A 14,034-nucleotide genomic window follows, 5' to 3' on the forward strand; every position below is an offset into this window, starting at 1 on the left:
CTCAGAAATAATTACAATGCTACATTCAAAAACTTAAGTCCATATGTGGATCCTTAATATAAATAGGGTCTGTAATAAAAGCAAAAAAAAAAAAACTCATTGCAAACAAAAATAAATTTAATTCTCAATGTGCTAAAATGTTATTGCTAAGCTAAAGGAATTCTGGACCCTTCTCAAATTAACTAAAGCCAGATATCTGGTAAAAATAGTGACACGGGTAAAGGATAACCACAAAGCCTTCTTTAACTCTGTTAGAAATCTCATTAACAATGTCCAGTACTATGCAGAGCTAATATTAAATGATATCACATGCACTGACCCGGAGGATATGGGCAATCTACTGGCAGACAAATTTAGCTCAAACTTCCTTCCTCTCCATTCCAATATTCTTAGATCACATACTTGCATCTACCCCTACCTTTTCAAATCCCTCTAAAACAAGTCCTCAATGTGCTATCTAAGGCTAAGAACACTACTTCTATAGGATTGCACAACATACCATACTTCTTACTGGTCAGCCAGAAACATGCCTTTTCAGACCCCTACAGAAGCTATTCAATATTAGTCCAAAAACAGGATTCATGCCAGATGAATAAAGGACAGTAGCAGTAATTCCCTTGCACAAAGGTGAAGCTGCACTGTACCCAGGTAATTATAGACCCATAAGGCTGACCAGCCTCATCTGTAAAGTTATGGAATGGATTATTATAGAATTAAATAAGGATATAGGTAACCTACAGACTTGCGACTCAAGCCAGTTCATATTTATCAAGAGCAGATCTTTCTGGTCAGCTTTTTCAAAAATGTTACTTTAACATTGGATTAGGGCAAATCAGTACAAACCACATATCTAGACCTTGCAAATGTGTTCATAGGTTCATAGGACGATACTAGGCTATTGGCTCTGAGACCCTTACAAACCTAGCCAAGAATTTAGCTCATGTTCCACCAAGTCAGCACCCAATGCCCCTGTCCGGCAGGGACACAGGTGGAATCCCAGGGATGTATTTTCTGTTCCCCATCCAGTTATCCAGGTTGCACTTAAAAAGGGTTAATAAGGTACTCTGCTTGATGTAGAGAGGTAGTGTATTCTACAGAAGGGGGGGTCTGTGGGACACAAATCTGTCCAGACAACAAGTCTTATTGATGCCACAGATCAGGTTGAGGTCATGTGTGCAGATTACTCGAGTTGAGCTTGACTTGCGGACATGCAGCATTCCCAGCAAGGCAGGGTCTGAGATTGCTTTGTATGCCAGACAGAGGTCATCTCTGTGGAGTCTTTGTGAGACTGAGTAGAGGGACAGGGCTTTTAGCCTATCTGTGCAGAGTAGATGTTTGAGGCCCTGGATTCTCCTGGTGAGGAACCTCTGTTGTCTCTCCAGCTGCTGCATGTGCTTTGTGAGGTACATGCCAAAAAGGGCATTGTACTCAATAAATGGTCTTATAAGGGAAGAATACAGGAATGCTATGGCCTCCTTGTCTCTGGATAAGATACCCTTACTAATGAGGTGGATCATGTAGAAAGCTTTCAGTACAAAGCAGGCAATATGGTGGTCAAAAGTCAGTTTGCTATCAACCTGGCTGCACAAGTCCCTCAAGACTGATTGCATGTGCTTAGGACCTTATTAATGTGGTCATTTGTGGGGACATCACTCTTCCCAAAGGTGAGGATGATGCATTTTTTGGGATTCAATATGAGGCCATGTTTCTGGCATCAGTCATTTGTTTGGGTGAAACCCTCTTGGAGGATGTCCACATCACTAGGGGAATTGATGACAGTGCCCAGCTTGCAGTCATCTGCAGACTTGGTCAGCCATAGTCTACTGGTTTTGGCCTGCACCTCAAAAAAGTATATCAGAAACAACAGAAGCCCCAAGACTGATCCCTGGGGTACACCGCTCATTACGGGTTTACTGCTTGAGATGGCTTCCCCTAGTTTGACTAGGTGGGATCTATCAGTGATAGATAGAAACAACAGAAGCCCCAAGACTGATCCCTGGGGTACACCGCTCATTACGGGTTTACTGCTTGAGATGGCTTCCCCTAGTTTGACTAGGTGGGATCTAACAGTGAACCAATTTGTTACCCATCTGGTAACATATGGATTGATGCCTGGTCGAGAGAGAGTTTATCTATTATACCTGAGTGGGGAATAGTATCGAAGGTTTTGGCCAGGTCAACGTAGATGGTGTGCACCGTCTTCCACTCATCCATGGCTTTAGAGACCGTCTCAAAAAAGCTGACCAAATGTAACAGGCATGACCTCCTCTTGATGAAACCAAACTGTGTGGAATTGAGTTTTTGGAGGTTGTCAATTTCCTGGTTATTGAGGTCCATGATAATCCCCTCCATGGCATTGCAGATCAGGCTAGTTAGGCTCTATAATTTTCTGTATCAGTGGATGCTCCACTTTTTTGCAAATAGATGACAGTGGCTGTCCTCCACTTGGCTGGGCAAAGCCGGTACTCAGGCTTTGGTTGAACAGGGTGTATAACGGTGCTGCAAGTTCCTGCCTAAGTTCATGTAGGATGCAGCCAGGAATGTTATCTGGTCCCATGGAGGCTGTGTTTTTTGCCTTTGAGAGGGGAGTGATGACTTGCTTTCTAGAGATAAGGGGTGGGGGGCAGGTGATGGGGAAGTCCTGATTTACTGATGGGGGGACAGAGGGGTGAAGTTTTCACAGAACCTTTCTTCCAGCAGGTTGGCTATATCTACGGTGATTATGTTCAGCACCATCCCATACTCAGATCTTGCAGACAAACTCTCACAGCTAAATAACAATTCCTCTGTAACTTGGATAACAAATTGGCTTGCATGTAGAATCCAAGAAATAAGGGTAGGTGGCTCTACCTCCTACAAAAGACCTGTCCATTATAGTGTATCCCAGGGTTTACTCCTCTTTGGCATTTACTTCTCAGAGGTCAAAGCTAATGTTAAGGGTTTGTGGCTGATATCATACACTCTCCATAGGATAACATGATCCTCCAAGAGTGTTTGTGCCTATTTACAGTGCCAGCCCAGTTATCTGGAATTTTATAAATAATTATGTGTCATTTGTAAATATTGATATGATTTATGCAGAACTATATGTTATGTGTACATTAAACTACTAGTGCACAAGTGTGTGTTGAACAGAGTTTGTACAGTACTGATCTTCAAAGATGTGTCTATGGTGTACCCTGCTGGAAAAGAATAGAAATGTATATAAACTATATACCTGTGCAACTGTATGTTTTAATAGTAGAAACTGGAACATACAGAGTTAACTTGCAAAACTTCAATAAAATAAGTTGAAATTAGTGTCTTATGATTATGTCATAAAAGTTAGTTTCAATGCAGCAAGGACACAGGATGTCTAGAACTAGGGTGCCTTCTGCATTGTTTTGTAAGTGTTTTATTGCTTTATGTCTTATAGCAACAGCAAAGATCTGAGAGAGATGTATTTCTCACACAGAGATGTTAAATACTCCTACTCCCTACTCCCCACTGTCCCATCTATACCCACTAACTCTCCCCTAGATTAAGCTGAAAAGCTTTCCCTTAAAATGTCAATGAATGTCATATGAACTTGTCTATATTCTCCTCCTTTGACAAACTGGACAGTATTTTTAGTTTTTCCTTTATCTCTTATCTTCATTACATCTGCAGGATTATCTGGCTAGTATTTTTTTTAGTTTTTCCTTTCTTGTCTTATCTTCAGTACCTCTTCAAGATTATCTCTACTAAACATAGTGTATGAACAACAATCATATGTTACTACCTGCTGTACTTTTAATTGTAAGTCTAAACCACTATGCTTATGTAAATATCTTATGCAATCATATGTTATCTGCTATATTTTATAACTGTACGTTTAAACCACAATGCTCATGTAAATACCTTATGTATAGTATGTTAGCGTTCTGGAGCTTTTCTCCCCGGGCCTCCACTGAAAACAAACAGCTCTGTCCAGTCGTACCTCCCCAGTAAACAAATGTAAAATAAACAAACAAGTACATAAATAAATAAATTCTGTTAGTATCTGTTTAGCTTGGAAACTGAACTCAGGCGACAAAGAGTGATGTCATCCAAGCTATCCCAGCAGTAATATTTGATATTGATTTAAGAACTCTCTGTCAGAGAGAGACTGGACATTTTGTGTTTTGTCGTGGACTTAGCAAGAACATCCACTCATCACCATCTGCATTTGCCTTGATCTGTAAGTAAGTGTCTAGGGCATAGTAACTCTTCTCAGATATAGTTAGGAATATAGTACAGATTAGTTTAGATGTTTTCTGTATTTATTTGAGACTGTTCTGCATTGTTGTTTTAAGTATTTCCTGTGATTTGAACTCTGAAGTCACTGTGTTGAGTTACTGAGTATTGTCTTGTTCTTTTATTGTTTATTATTAAATATATTTAAACGTTTTAATTGTGGCTGGTTTGTTTAGAGATATTTAAGCTCTTAGGGTACTTGCATATCTATTTGGTGACACTGTACAGGCCACTCCTAACAGCCTGGCGCTTGGTCAAAACTACCATTTGGATTATTAGTAACATTATAAAGTAGGATTGAACACCCTTTGTAAGGGTCTTATACTAGCTGATGAGGGGTCGGTGGCAGTGGAAACTACTTTATAATCTGGGAAGAAGGGGTATAGCTAGTAAACCTGTGCCAGCCTTCCCCAGGTGTGTGTGTTTGTATATAAATCAAATCTCAAAGTTTGTGTGTGTCAGCTACTTGGGCAGGGACATGAAACACTGGTTGGACAGAGAGGGTGCTTGAAGTCTTGGCTTGGCCCCTCAGCTGAGATCTTAACCCTATAGCTGTGCCAGTGGGGAGTCTAACTGGGGATCTGGAGAAAGAGGGAGAAACCAGCCCCAGACTGACTGTGATCTCTGTGTGCTCTTAAGGGAAATTGTACTTTACTGTGCATGTACTTGTCATGTTTCCATTGTGTACATCCCCCACTGTTGCCAGTGGTGAGGATTGAGGATCCTTGATTACTGGGCCAGTGCAGGAGTGTCACAATCCCATACAAGTAACTGGTGTCAAACCCATGGATTAAAACTAAATACCAAGAAATGTATAATCATACCCTTTGTCAAGCATAACTCCCACTATAAGTATCACATTGACTACAAACCCATGAACATTGATCCTATAGTCAAGGTTCTGGGAACCTATTTCAACAAAAATACTATCCTTTGATCACCACATATCTATTGTTGTAAGAAAGTTTTTTTTTCATCTCACAGCTTATATCTAAAGGTGTGGCATCCAGGCCCAGGAATGTAAGCTTTCCGCTGTACTCTTCACTTCTTAGGCTTATCACTGAGTACAATGCCCCTTTCAGTATGTAGTTGTCCATACTGGAATGACCACATTTCCTTAATAAGAAAATCAAGGACACATGCAGGTGTCCATTGGGGAACATGGACATGCACTGTCTGCATGTATGAGCATATTGGACAGATGGGCAGGGTGACATGTCCTCTGTAGCCCACTGCTATCACTGGCCAATATGCAGTGTACTACCCACATATTGGCTGTTGCCTAGGCATGTGTGTGCGTATGACACATGGGTTGAGTGTGTGCTTTGGGTAATAGTGGGATTGCTAACTGTGACTGGCTGGCCTTGATGTCACATGTATGGGTATGGCTTTGTACCCCAGCCTCTCAGCTAATTTACATCTTTTATCCCTGTATGGTTGACATTGTGATATATGATAGGTCCACCATAAAAGACATAAGCAAAACCCCCTTCTCATTGCCCACCTGTGTCATACACACTCACAACCACCTCTACACAGGATACAAGTTACACACATACACCTGTCATGTCTGGGAGTAGAACCCCTACCTAACTAGTTTATTACACTACAGCACTACGCAGTTATAGCATGCACCATGGACATTACTGGACTGCTTCTTCCCCAAAGGTGTATTTCACAATGAATGACATCAGCAGGATTGCCAAAGAAGGGCATTTTAACTGTACTGCAAGTGACTAGCCTAAAATGCATTGCTACCTACAAAGACAGTGAGACACACACAAAACATCCACAACTGACGTGTAGGTATAGAGCCCCTGACTGAGGTCTATATTACACTACAGCATGGAGCTGTTATAGGATGCACCACAGGGATTACTAGAGGAAGCTTTCCCCAAAGGTGTATTTCACAATGAATGACATCAACAGGATTGCCAAAGAAGTGCATTTCAACTGTACTGCAAGTGACTAGCCTAAAATGCATTGCTCCCTGTACAGACAGTGAGACACACACAAAACATCCACAACTGACATGTGTGGGTATAGAACCTCCTGACCAAGGCCTATAACATATTACAACAGGGAGCAGTTATAGGTCACACCACAGGGATTACCAAAGAACTTTCTCCCCAAAGTTGTATTTCACACTGAATGACATCAGCAGGATTGCCAAAGAAGGGCATTTCAATTGTACTGCAAGTGACTATCCTAAAATGCATTGCTACACTCATTGACATTGAAACACACACAAAACATCCAGAACTGCCATGGGTGGAAATGGAACCCTACCACAGTTCTAAATCACACTGCGGCAATACACAGTTACAGGACGTGCTACAGAGATTACTGACCTACAACCTTCCCAGAGGTGTATTTCTAGGTGGATGACATCAGCAACCTAGATTACTGACCTAAAACCTTCCCAGAAGTGTATTTCTAGGAGGGTGGCATCAGCAGCCTTGCCAAAGTTGAGTATATGAATTCTAAGGAGCGTGCGTACCCTAAAAAACATTGTTCTCTACACAGTCAGAGACACAAAGATGTTTGCCAGATCTGGGGTTGGAACATCTACTTAACTACATTATCACACTACAGCAGTACACAATTACAGGACGCGCTACAGAGATTACTGGGTTATGATTTTCGCAGAGGTGTATTTCTAGGTGAGTGGCATAGCAGCCTTGCCAAAATTGAGTATGTGATTTGTACGGAATGTGAGCAGCCTAAAAAGCATTGCTTTCTGCTCAGTCAGACACACACACACACACACACACACACACACACACACACACACACACACACACACACACACACACACACACACACACACACACACACAGTTAACAAGACTGGGGTTAGAACACCTACCTAACTACTTTATCACACTACAGCAGTGCACAGTTACAGGACACGCTACAGAGATCACTGGGTTATGACTTTCCCAGAGGTGTATTTCTAGGTGAGTGACATCAGCAGCCTTGCCAAAGGTGAGTATATGATTTGTACGGAGTGTGAGCAGCCTAAAAAGCATTGCTCTCTACTTAGTCAGATACACACAGATTCACACACACAGTTGCCAAGTCTGGGGTTAAAACCACTACCTAACTAGTTTATCACTACAGCAGTACGCAGTTATAGGATGCACCATGGAGATTACTGAGCTACAGCTCTCCCAAAGGTGTATTTCACATTAGATGACCTCATGAGGCTTGTCATAATACTGCTATGGGGGCGGTGTGTGCATGAGCCATAACCCATTCATGTAGGGGGTTAACATGCCACATGCGGGCCCACATGGGGTCATATGTCACAGGTACCTGTATACAGCTACTAGATGACTACTTCCTTGTACCATCATGTTGAATAGCTGGCATGTGCACCACATAGTCTGTCATGTGGACATTTACTAGTGGCTAATATCTGCAGTGAGTGACATCTGCACCTCATGTGTTTGGGGCCCTTTGGCTGTGTGCTGGGTGGGACAGGCCTGGATGGCTCCTTGTCACGGTCACCCTCTTCCACACATCTATTGCACAATACATCGGACGGTGCAGTGGTGCAGCTGTAGCATTGTCACCTCACAGCAAGAGGTTCTCTGGTTTGATTCTCAGCTGGAGTGCCTTCTGTGTGGAGTCTGCATGTCCTCCCTGCATTCGTGTGGGTTTGCTCCGGTTTCGTCCGATGTGCAAAGACATGCATATGGAGTGTTTCTCCCTGGGCCTCTGCTGAAAATTGGCTTTGTTCCAAGTCTGACATTCCTGGTTAACAAATGTTAAAATAAAAAAAATGTCCATCTATCTTTGGCTTATTATAGTGTGGTCCTTACATATATGCCTGTATTCCTATCCACTGTGTGCGCAAGGCAGGAGTGGTGCATACTGACTTGTGTCTGCACTAAGAACTGTGACTGCCAGATATGTCTGGTCCACTGGTATTTGCAGACATGGCCTTCATGTGTTTGTGTGAGCATGCCCAGGATGACCTTTCAGTATGTTTGATTGTCATTGCCTGCATTCTTCTAAGTGTGTGAGCATGCCCAGTATGGCCATCTGTATTGCATGTGTGGATCAAGTCCAGTTAGTTTGTACTGCAGTGCTGACCTTTGTGTTGTACACCGACAGGTAGCATGCTGTGTCTGCAGGGTATCCATCGGTCATTTGGCATTGACTGTTACTACATTTCTGCATAGCTGACTGTTACTATAAGTGTACATAGGATGGGGGCACACCTGACACCTGTACACATTTGCTAGGACAGTACTGCTATGTCAGGTACTCCATTTCAATCTGTAGTCTTACCTATCGTGCTGGCTAGAGGCATACCAGTGTACTACAGATCTTAACTTTAATTACCTACATATTAGTTTCTGACTTCCTAGCCTTCACAACTTACATCCAACTGCCTGGCCTGCTGTAGTCTGTCTGTGTAGGCCTGGGGTGGCATTACCCATAGGGCTAATTCAGAGGCCATAGTACAGCATGTGTTTATGTTTGTCTACACCTATCCTACTGGCTGTAACTGTTGTTGGGTATGTCCCAACTGGCATGTGTGAGTCACTTACCTTGTGGGTGTCCCAGTATTGAGGGTGGTGCTACAGAGCTGCCTATGTCGGATGCACATAGTACACTCCCTATACATGGTTGAGCACATGTAGTGTCATGTTTGGCAAGCCTTTTACTGTATGTGTGAGTCAGAGAGGGTTTCATTCCCTGGGTCCCTACTGTGTCAGTGCATTTGCTATGCGTTGCCTCTTTGCCAAGGCCAGGGCATACTGGGCACGCCTCCTTCTGCCTACTGGGGCAGGCTCAGGTTGTTCCTCCTCTGAGTCACTCTGTGTCTGTGCAGGCCTTGGCAATGGGGGGGGGGGCTGTGTGGCCCTGCCCCATGCTGTTCCTGCTGCAGCTGTTTCCGCAGGATCATATTGTGTAGCATGGCACATACAAGGACAATTTGGTACATGTAGTTGGTGAGTACTGCAAGGCTCCACCAGATGTGTCCAGGCACTGGAACCGTGACTTGAGCATTCCAAACACACTCTCTATTAAGATTCGTGTTTGTGCGTGTGCCTCATTATGGAGTTCTTGTTTGGGTGTGTGTGCATTTCTGATGGGTGTCATCAGCCATGGCTCTAGTACATATCCAGCATCCCCCACTAGGTGACCGTGTGGGATGTCCCCATTGGCAAATGTCTGGTACAGCTGCATCAGATGCCAGATGTGGGAACCGTGGTAGCTTCCAGGGCAGCCAACACACACATTCATTATTATGCCCTGGGCATCGAACACAACCTGGCAGTTGCTGGAGGGGAAGCCCTTGCGGTTGATGTAGACCCTACCCCGCTCACCAGGTGGTGCTTTGATGCCTATGGGTGTGCAGTATATTGCACCCACTACCTCAGGGTATTCTGCTATTTGGTGGAAGAAATGCATATTGCTGGCTAATGCCTCATGGGTGATGAGGAAATATATGTGCTCACCAACATGCTGACATGGCATCCAGGAACTGGTGGAGTACCCTGGATGCTGATACCTGTGAAATCTCCATTATATCCCCAGTTGGCCTTTGGAAGGTATCTGCAGCTAGTATTCCTAGGTCTACACATACCTTGGTATCCACTGGGTTGGGTTCCCCTCTGTTAGCTCTGTGTGTGAGGCATGGTCGGCACAGCTCAGCAATTTGCTATAGGAAATCCCTGTCCACCCTATAGAGCTTCACTATCTCCAGCTCATGTAGCCCTTGGTAGGTTACCCTGGGTCTGTACACTCTTCTCTGTCTCCTCACTGTGGGTTGCTCAGCAGCATTCACATCCTCACTACCCTCAACCTCTTGCACATGCTGGTTTATGATAGCAAAAGCAGCCCCTAACATTTTTTCTCTTGCTTTCGTTTTGTAAAATTTCCCCGTCTGTATACACCGGTGGTACAGAGTTTTGGGGAAAGACAAGGGGGGAAGGTGTTTGCATAGTTTATAGTGGTGTGCTGGGCTGGGCTGGTCTGCTGCCTGTGTAATTGGCTGATTCTGATACATTTCACCTGTCAGCTAAGCTAGTTCTCCTTGATTACCTTCCTACTGCTGTTTTCTCTTCCCATTGCCTCCCTGTTTAAGCCCATGTGCACGCCGTGCAAACAGAGTGCTCAAATGTGCACAAAGCTGCTATTTCCTGGTTTAACTTCCTTTTTCTTCCTTTAAAATCCAGTATGCGGTGCGCACACCCGCTTACACTTTGTATAGAGTGCTGGGCAGGTTTAGACACACCCATAGCTTAGCTGTGCTAAGCTAGCAGCAATCCCAAGCCACAGAGCTCCAATCCACTTACAGTATGCCTGTCACCCACCCCCATGATGTCACCTATATCCTAGTCTTGCATCCAGCTATTCATACTCTTAGACTGTTGGGACCTGCCTCACACCCTGTAGAAATCTGGGATTCACTATCATTCCCCTCATTTTCCTTGGATTGCCTGCTAATGCATGGTTACATGTCCCACACTGAGCCTCCCCCCTTAACAACCATTACTCACTGGCCAGGTTGTCTGATGCCTGCCATTGACTTGCATGGCAGAATACTACTTTTAGTTAGAATGCTTATTTTAGGTTTATTTTATTATTTTCCCCCCGATCCGATTTGCATGCCACTGCCCTATGCTTAAACAGCCGAGATCGGCAAAAAAAAATAAAAGTTGTTTTTTTTATTTTTTTAAACAGTTTGCAATGCCAATGGCCTTCTACTTGGCCATTAGCATGCTTCCTCAATGATATGCAGCCTTTATTTGGAGCTGTCATAGCTCCGTTTTGTAGTTTGCAGAAATGTACTTGGTTACTAACAGAGTACATTTCTGCAGACTGCACTCGTCCTGCACTGACAACTGCTTGCAAATTACCCTTATTTACATGGTTTTCACCTGCAAATGAGGGTAATTTGCATACACGATCTTGGTTCGTGCAGGATTAGTTTAGGAGCTCACATGCACATCCCGGGAACTCGTTCCTGGATCGCACGTCGGCCGTATTGCCGAAATTAACTCTTAAACTAATCCTGCACGCTCTACAGGGCTTCGTAAATCCAAGGGGTGATGTTTCCTTCTCTCTTCAAACTCATCCCTATGCAGGATTGTATATAAGTCAGCATGACTATATGCAGAATGTTCTGTTATTACTTGTAACATCTAGATTTGGGTCCAGGTTATGGCTGGAAAGGGTCCTTACATCAGCCCACCTGGTTAATAGATAAAGAAGTAAGAAAAAAACAGAAATGTTATGGGACAAGAGCTTTGCTTAGAATCCATGTGTCCTTTGGCATGGAAAATTAAGAGAAGAATACATCAGATGTTATTGTCTATGTAGACTAAGTGTTAAATACAGAATATATGAAACAGCATGTTTATCAGCTTTTACAGAATGCTGTATTAAGACTGAAGATAAAAGTAACTACCACATTCCACTAGAGGTCACTGCATGATTTTCAAATGAAAGTATTTGAGGCTAAGTCAGTTTAACTTGAGATACTGAGACAAAGAGGACTGACTGAAATACCTCTTTCTGTTTCTCTCATATACTTGGAAAGTCAGAGTTGTATCTAGGTACCACAGGAATACCACATTCTATAAAGGTGCTGTTCTTTTTTAGCAGCAAAATTTAATCAGTCTAGTAATTTGCATAATAAAAATATCCCACAGAAGTTCATTGATAACTAAACTAAAATGCTACAAGTGGATTTTAAGATAACCTCAGATCAGATCAGAAGAAATGTTCATTTTGCTTTCCATCATGATCTTTGCTGTTACATGCACCACAGTCCAAAAAAATGAAGTTTATGAAAACTAAAAAGATAATTTTCTCAGTAAGAAGCATAGTTCCTTACTACTGGGGGAAACTGTTTTAAAGATAATAAATCAATACCTATATTTCACTGTATAGTTAAAAATGTTTGCACCCTGCATACTATGAGCAGTACTATCTAGTTATGTACTGGAATGCACCGTTCAATGCACTCTTTTTAGTGCTTAGTTCTTTTATATGACATGAACGTCTTACTGCACACAGTAACAACTACATCTACAAACTGTTGCAGTTTTCTAGTATTACATCTGCATTTAAAATGCATATTTACAATGGCCAATGGCACTGGATCAGAACGGCAGAGATGATACACACAGCCTAAGTTGAAGCCAGTGCAGCCCACACAGTGAAAACGCGACAACCAAGCTGAAACAAGTTTCAGTTTTACTGCTGCACTTGTTGCACTTGACTGTATTTAACACCAACTGCTGCTCTTACTTATTTAAGAAAAGATCTGTTCTGCTAAAGTATTCTGCTTTTATTTTGTTGTTGCACTTTTGTTGGCCATGGCATATATTGGAGTCATACCAGCTGAATCCAATTTTGTTTGAGGACTGACCACTAAAATTCAGGACATCTTCTTTTGGAGAAACCCCCCGTACCCTCATGGCAGGAGTGTACAGTAGGACTATCTAACTGAAGGTTACTGTTTCAGGGCTCAGTTTGAGTTTTTTTATTGCTTTCTTTGTATTAGCTTCTTTGTTCTTGTATGTGAGTAGTGCACCATTGTGCACAACCACACAGAGCGGGTAACTCTTGGTGGTTACAGATGCAAAACAGCCAATAGACATATACACATATTTTCCCTTAGAAGCAGCTGCTATCTAACACAGCAGTTCTTAAACAGTTCTCAGTTGTTCAGTGAACCACCCAGCAATGATTTTACCTCTTATCTATCAACATCAGACCTATAGATCCCCTTTTCTTATAGACCTCCTACTGTACACCCCATAGGTTAGTTCCCCTAAAAAAACTCCCTACCAGAAACCCCCGTCTTTTTCTCCTTATCTGTGGAGATACCTGACTCAAACCTTGCATTACGGACTGTCAGTTTTCCTCTGTTTCTCCTGCTAGCTTGGTTGACATGGGTTTGTTGAGGCAGTGCAGCAACTGCCTCATAGGTTCATAGGTGTGTACTAGGCTATTGGCCCTGGAGCCTTTACAAGCCTAGCCCATAGGATTACCCTGGCATCGTGCCACCCGACCTTAGTTCCCAGTGCCTCTGTCGAGTAGAGTCACTGGAGTGATCCCTAGGGTGAATTTTCTATTTCCCATCCACTCATCAAGATTTCTCTTGAAGAGGGCCAGTGAGGTGCTCTGTTTGACATGTATGGAAAGTCTGTTCCATAGCATGGGCAGTTTCTGGGTTATGAACCAGTCCCTCCAGCACGTTCTGTTGATTGTGGTAATGAGGCTGAGGTCTTTGGAGAGTGTGGTGTGCAGGGATTGGGATTTCTTTAGACATAGCATTTCTAACAGAGCTGGGTCAGACATGGCTTTGTAAGTCAAGCAGAGATCACCTCTAAGTAGGTGATATGAGATGGAGAATAGTTGGAGTGTTTTGAGTCTGTCCATATAGGAGAAGTGTTTAAGGCACGGGATCCTCTTTGTGAGGAACTTTTGTGGCCTCTCCAGTTGTTGCAGGTGTCTAGTGAGGTACATGCCAAATGGGGCATTGTACTCTATGATTGCCCTAATGAGGGAAGAGTAGAGGGAGACAATGACCTCTTTCTTCCTGGATGCAAAACCCTCAGTAATGAGATGTGCCGCATTGAAGGACTTTTTGACCACAGTGGCAATGTGGTGGTCAAAAGAGAGGTTGCTGTCAACCTGTGTTCCCAGATCTCTTATAATGCCTTCTGTGTTCAGTGGACTACCATCGATGTGGTAATTCATGGGAACTGTTTTTTTCCCAAAAGGGATGATGACACATTTTTTGGCA

Source organism: Protopterus annectens, chromosome 6.part1 (genome assembly GCF_019279795.1).
Source record: "Protopterus annectens isolate FY-2018-M chromosome 6.part1, PAN1.0, whole genome shotgun sequence".
Taxonomy (NCBI): domain Eukaryota; kingdom Metazoa; phylum Chordata; order Ceratodontiformes; family Protopteridae; genus Protopterus; species Protopterus annectens.